Source organism: Galeopterus variegatus, unplaced genomic scaffold, assembly GCF_000696425.1.
Source record: "Galeopterus variegatus unplaced genomic scaffold, G_variegatus-3.0.2 Scaffold725, whole genome shotgun sequence".
NCBI classification, from domain to species: domain Eukaryota; kingdom Metazoa; phylum Chordata; class Mammalia; order Dermoptera; family Cynocephalidae; genus Galeopterus; species Galeopterus variegatus.
The window spans coordinates 353,737-360,710 of NW_007726836.1; the positions used below are offsets into that span (position 1 = coordinate 353,737).

General features: G+C 40.4%; 1 long non-coding RNA gene across 1 annotated transcript; it reads right to left on the reverse strand.

The window, feature by feature from the left end:
• Positions 1–2,410: 2,410 nt before the first annotated feature.
• Positions 2,411–5,691, reverse strand: LOC103589781. The gene is made up of 2 exons (XR_550417.1): positions 4,942–5,691; positions 2,411–4,838 (listed from the first exon to the last, which is right to left on the reverse strand). It is a non-coding gene; the product is annotated as an uncharacterized LOC103589781 (long non-coding RNA).
• Between the last annotated feature and the right edge of the window lie 1,283 nt (positions 5,692–6,974).

The following is a 6,974-nucleotide window of genomic DNA, read 5'->3' on the forward strand; positions in this document are numbered from 1 at the left end:
GTAGAAAAGAAATAGAAAAACAATATACAAAAATCCTCCAAAAAGTAGTCTTTTTATATACAAATCTCTAGAGTGATCAGATAATCTGATCTGTGCTGTGCAACATGGAGATGCAATGCTGAGGTTTTCCAGGGGAAGGAGGAAGGAAGGGAGTGAAAGTGATTTGTAGAAAAGTCTAGATGCCAAAGGATGAGTTCCTCGTAAGGAAAGTAACTCGTGGAATAGTAAGCCCCCAGAGAGCTGGCTTTCTTATCATGCATCTCAGAGTCTTTGCTCCGTGCGGGAGAAACCTCAGAGATGTGCTGGACTGACCTCCTCAGCTAGTATGTGTATTTGTCTCCTACCAAAGGCTGTTTCCAAGCAGGCCAAATGGTTGCCATGAGAAGCAATGGAGTCCCAGAAGGAACAAGGCTCTGACTTCACCATCCCCAGCTCCACAGGGGACAATGACAGGGTAACAGTCGTTTGTTAGGTTCCAACACTCACCCTGGGATTGGGGTGTCTCCAAAGGAACTGGGCTCCTGTTGCTACCCATTCCCTGGGTCAAGTGCTGACTCTGCAGAACAGTGAGTTCTACTCCAGTGGTAAGTTTTATTCTTAGCACTAAAGGGCCGCACATAACCACCAGAAGGACTTTTTAAAATATCAAAATGGATACTTGGTCGAAAATTTGGAAGGTGAAGCAAGGCTGGACATAGAAAAAACTGATCGGTAATTATTCATGATATTATTTAGAGTGGATAAAATAGGAACTTAGGGGTGTTTCTCACTATTCTATAGGTTCTTATATGGAGAATTATGAAATCACATTTATCTTGCTGCTCTTGCATCAGGTGTTCTGCACTAATGGAAAAAACAAAGAAACCAATCCTTCTAGTCCTAGTTTTACATCTCTCTTCTCCAAATATAAAGAGCCAAAGTCTTCTCTGGCAATAAAATTACTAACAACACAATAAATACCAACTCCACTCTGTATTTAGCAGAAGTTTGGACAAAGAGCAAAGATGCAAGCAATGGCCCATTGCAGCAGTACCGGAAAGTGCAAGAGGTTGTTTCAAGGTCATGGCTGGTGGCATGCACCTTGCAGACCGTGCATTGTATCCCACCTACCCTAGAAACTCCTCCAGCATTGAAGAGGGCAAGGACAGTCAGCAAAACTCCATTCTTGTAAGAGCTTCTCTACCTGTGATGTGGTGCCCACGACAAAAGCAAACCAAGAGGAAAATTTGAAAATTAATTCAATCAAGTATCCCTGCATACCCCTCCTGAGACAGGACTTCGCCTGACTTACTTGTAAATGGATGTGTGTGTGTGTCTGCAGATGGGCAGAGGAAGGAAGGTATTAACACACAGTTGCTGTGATTGTGTAAGTCTTGCATCAAATTTCATAAGAGTGTTCAAGTTTATTTGCCAAAGCCTCCCACATTCCCATACTGGGTTGGCAATTAAGGCTGTTTGGAGAAAACTGTGTGTTTTGGGTATTCAGAGTGGGCTCTGTTGCTGCAGCAGGAATGATACAAGACCTTGAGAGAGGCTGCAGACCTGTCTGTCCCCTCATGGTGACACTGGCAGCATTTTCCCTGAGCTGAATCACTACTTCTACTAGGAGAGTGAGTTTAAGTAAAGGGAACTTTTACAAAAGGATGTTTGTTGTCCCAAAACACCAAGCTGCAGATCAACATGGCCACCTTCCAAGCTTGCTGTAAAACATCAGATGAATAGAGGTTTTGGTTTAATTTCCTCCAAAGGGAGTGAGAAAAATATAAGTTGATTATTCATTATTGTGGGCTCTTCTGACTAAAGATATAAATGAGTAATATTTTATAGTGGTAAGCCTCTTAAGAAAGAAGAAACTAAAGCAGAGATCATAATACCATGGATTCTTAGAGCTGGAAGGGGATTTTAATCATGCAATCTAGCCCCTCCACTTTTTATATGGGAGAAAATGAGGGTTGGACATAAAGTGACTTGTGTAAGTCGTACAGCTAAAAATGGGCAGAGTCTGAATCAAATGTTCCCTCTACCAAACTGTGCTGTTTCTCATCATCTCTATGTCATTGTCTGAATTAGCTGTGTTATGCTCTGAAATTAGATACTATTCAGTTAAGATTCCCTGTTACCTATTCTAAAACCAATCCTTGCACTAAATTGTATGATCATTTACTAAGTTGTCTCTTTAGCAGCAACAGTAAGTGGAATGAGAGAAAGGAGGAAGAGTGGGAAAATGGTTTTCCTTTAGGGAAAATCATAAGTAAATGTTTCATGAGCAGCTTTGAACTCACTCCACCCAAGGAGAACAATTTGCCTCTAGTGCCACCTGCATGGGCTGGCACTCAGTGACTTTTCTTCTAGGTTTAGCCANGTTTTTATTTTTGCAAAAATACATGCTCAGTTCACATAACAATGTGACATTTTCTACCAATCTGCTTGACAAGAGTTAACTGCAACAAATCTTTCCTGATTTCCTTCCTAGCACAGGTCCTCAGTCTCTGCTACTCAAAGTTTTCCTGAGCCAGTTTTCACATAAACATTTAGGAAGATATGGGACATTCTGATATAAAAATGATCCCACTATTATCATCATGTCTTTGATCATCTTAAAGAAAATCAAAATTAGAATTCTTAGCTGGAAAAACAAGGCCTAGTGTCAAAAAAATAATAAGAAAATGATAAGAAATCAGCACCATTCCTCAAGTTAAAAAGACTAATTGTTTAGATGTATATCCTAACCAGCTAAGGGATTTAAGCAATTTCTTGTTCTTAATTAGTCATTTCATTCATTGCATCACTAAGGACTGGGTTTTTAAGTTTTTCCAATGTGACTTTATGCTCAGGAAACAATTGATCGCTCTAAATTACTGTAGAAACTTCTTGTGCTCTAATTAGTCATAATGCTACATATGTGGTTATATAGAAAATGCTATAAGAAAATATCTGTCTGCAAAATTACAGATACTAAATAGATGAATTCAGTCTACACTGAGTTCTTTATGAATTCTGAAGAGTAGATACAAACCTATAACAATATTAAAGGCTAAGTTAATATTAAACATATAATATCCAGGGTTATAGATACATTTTCTCATGTGCTTTATAAATAATAGCAAAGAGGCTTGGGGATTTGCTTTAAAAATACGTAAGACTGGGCTGGAGAAATCTGTGGATTTGGGGTGCAATACTGATCGGAGAACAATATATTGTCCCTGGTAACATAGATTCTTACCAGGAAACCAAAATATATCTGCTGGCAGCAAGATCAAATTAGATTCACAGATTGCCAGCTCTCTCCTCAAACTGTAGAAAAGAAATAGAAAAACAATATACAAAAATCCTCCAAAAAGTAGTCTTTTTATATACAAATCTCTAGAGTGATCAGATAATCTGATCTGTGCTGTGCAACATGGAGATGCAATGCTGAGGTTTTCCAGGGGAAGGAGGAAGGAAGGGAGTGAAAGTGATTTGTAGAAAAGTCTAGATGCCAAAGGATGAGTTCCTCGTAAGGAAAGTAACTCGTGGAATAGTAAGCCCCCAGAGAGCTGGCTTTCTTATCATGCATCTCAGAGTCTTTGCTCCGTGCGGGAGAAACCTCAGAGATGTGCTGGACTGACCTCCTCAGCTAGTATGTGTATTTGTCTCCTACCAAAGGCTGTTTCCAAGCAGGCCAAATGGTTGCCATGAGAAGCAATGGAGTCCCAGAAGGAACAAGGCTCTGACTTCACCATCCCCAGCTCCACAGGGGACAATGACAGGGTAACAGTCGTTTGTTAGGTTCCAACACTCACCCTGGGATTGGGGTGTCTCCAAAGGAACTGGGCTCCTGTTGCTACCCATTCCCTGGGTCAAGTGCTGACTCTGCAGAACAGTGAGTTCTACTCCAGTGGTAAGTTTTATTCTTAGCACTAAAGGGCCGCACATAACCACCAGAAGGACTTTTTAAAATATCAAAATGGATACTTGGTCGAAAATTTGGAAGGTGAAGCAAGGCTGGACATAGAAAAAACTGATCGGTAATTATTCATGATATTATTTAGAGTGGATAAAATAGGAACTTAGGGGTGTTTCTCACTATTCTATAGGTTCTTATATGGAGAATTATGAAATCACATTTATCTTGCTGCTCTTGCATCAGGTGTTCTGCACTAATGGAAAAAACAAAGAAACCAATCCTTCTAGTCCTAGTTTTACATCTCTCTTCTCCAAATATAAAGAGCCAAAGTCTTCTCTGGCAATAAAATTACTAACAACACAATAAATACCAACTCCACTCTGTATTTAGCAGAAGTTTGGACAAAGAGCAAAGATGCAAGCAATGGCCCATTGCAGCAGTACCGGAAAGTGCAAGAGGTTGTTTCAAGGTCATGGCTGGTGGCATGCACCTTGCAGACCGTGCATTGTATCCCACCTACCCTAGAAACTCCTCCAGCATTGAAGAGGGCAAGGACAGTCAGCAAAACTCCATTCTTGTAAGAGCTTCTCTACCTGTGATGTGGTGCCCACGACAAAAGCAAACCAAGAGGAAAATTTGAAAATTAATTCAATCAAGTATCCCTGCATACCCCTCCTGAGACAGGACTTCGCCTGACTTACTTGTAAATGGATGTGTGTGTGTGTCTGCAGATGGGCAGAGGAAGGAAGGTATTAACACACAGTTGCTGTGATTGTGTAAGTCTTGCATCAAATTTCATAAGAGTGTTCAAGTTTATTTGCCAAAGCCTCCCACATTCCCATACTGGGTTGGCAATTAAGGCTGTTTGGAGAAAACTGTGTGTTTTGGGTATTCAGAGTGGGCTCTGTTGCTGCGGCAGGAATGATACAAGACCTTGAGAGAGGCTGCAGACCTCCAATTAAGGCTGTTTGGAGAAAACTGTGTGTTTTGGGTATTCAGAGTGGGCTCTGTTGCTGCAGCAGGAATGATACAAGACCTTGAGAGAGGCTGCAGACCTGTCTGTCCCCTCATGGTGACACTGGCAGCATTTTCCCTGAGCTGAATCACTACTTCTACTAGGAGAGTGAGTTTAAGTAAAGGGAACTTTTACAAAAGGATGTTTGTTGTCCCAAAACACCAAGCTGCAGATCAGCATGGCCACCTTCCAAGCTTGCTGTAAAACATCAGATGAATAGAGGTTTTGGTTTAATTTCCTCCAAAGGGAGTGAGAAAAATATAAGTTGATTATTCATTATTGTGGGCTCTTCTGACTAAAGATATAAATGAGTAATATTTTATAGTGGTAAGCCTCTTAAGAAAGAAGAAACTAAAGCAGAGATCATAATACCATGGATTCTTAGAGCTGGAAGGGGATTTTAATCATGCAATCTAGCCCCTCCACTTTTTATATGGGAGAAAATGAGGGTTGGACATAAAGTGACTTGTGTAAGTCGTACAGCTAAAAATGGGCAGAGTCTGAATCAAATGTTCCCTCTACCAAACTGTGCTGTTTCTCATCATCTCTATGTCATTGTCTGAATTAGCTGTGTTATGCTCTGAAATTAGATACTATTCAGTTAAGATTCCCTGTTACCTATTCTAAAACCAATCCTTGCACTAAATTGTATGATCATTTACTAAGTTGTCTCTTTAGCAGCAACAGTAAGTGGAATGAGAGAAAGGAGGAAGAGTGGGAAAATGGTTTTCCTTTAGGGAAAATCATAAGTAAATGTTTCATGAGCAGCTTTGAACTCACTCCACCCAAGGAGAACACTATGTCATTGTCTGAATTAGCTGTGTTATGCTCTGAAATTAGATACTATTCAGTTAAGATTACCTGTTACCTATTCTAAAACCAATCCTTGCACTAAATTGTATGATCATTTACTAAGCTGTCTCTTTAGCAGCAACAGTAAGTGGAATGAGAGAAAGGAGGAAGAGTGGGGAAATTGGTTTTCCTTTAGGGAAAATCATAAGTAAATGCTTCATGAGCAGCTTTGAACTCACTCCACCCAAGGAGATTGATTTGCCTCTAGTGCCACCTGCATGGGCTGGCACTCAGTGACTTTTCTTCTAGGTTTAGCCAGAAATTACTGCAGATACTGAGACCATGAATCTTCTCTGACAACTAGAGAATTCTTTCAGGCTCTTTGCTTCATTCTTAATCTTCTTATGTCCCCAGAATCCAGTATCCTTACTCAAAGAGCAAGTATTACAATAACTGAAAATCACATTTGGTCCTTTTTCTTGGCTTGGAATGAATTCAGATAGAGAACAGGCAAAGCAGAACCAGCAATCCAGACAATTGGATGGCCCCAAGAGTTAAGGAGCAGCTGTGTGGGAAGAACCACCTCCACTATGGTGTAATTGCTATGCACTTTTGGTCATCAAACCATATGAGAGCTGCTGAGACTTGTCTTTCTAGAGCCAGAACTACGAGAATTTTCTCTGAGCATGTACATACTTAGATTTACTGCTGTATTTCATGGGAAAACATTGCATAGGCAGAAGCCTTGATTCCGACAAAAGTGAAAAATTAAAACATAACTTTTGCTATTGAGAGCAAAGGGAAGTGTGGTATTTGCAAAAACATGGCAGGATTGGGTTTCCTTTTGGGGACCCAGTAGATGAGTTACCCAGCCACTCACTCTGAATGGGCTTCTTGACTAGATATACTTGCAAATGACGTCTTTCTCCATACACAGTGGAAATGATCTGAGACTTAATCAACTGGTCATTGGGATTCCTGGCATCACCTACCAGGAATCTTCCCATGAACAGAATTTCCCCTAAGCCTTAGTCAGTTTCCATGAGTCTAAATTCAGGAGCTAGACATTTTGGCACCCTTTCTTTAAGCTTTCATGACTACCCAGGCAGTCTAGTGGCTACAGAAGAGAAATAAACATTTGTCTTTTACAGGTTATGGTAACTTCTGCAGGCAATGAGACCATACACTGCTTCTACACCCAGTAAGAAGTAAATATTGAATCTGAGAGTTGTTTGGTTCAAATTTCATTACCCAAGTCCTTTATTGAGGATCTGTGTGATC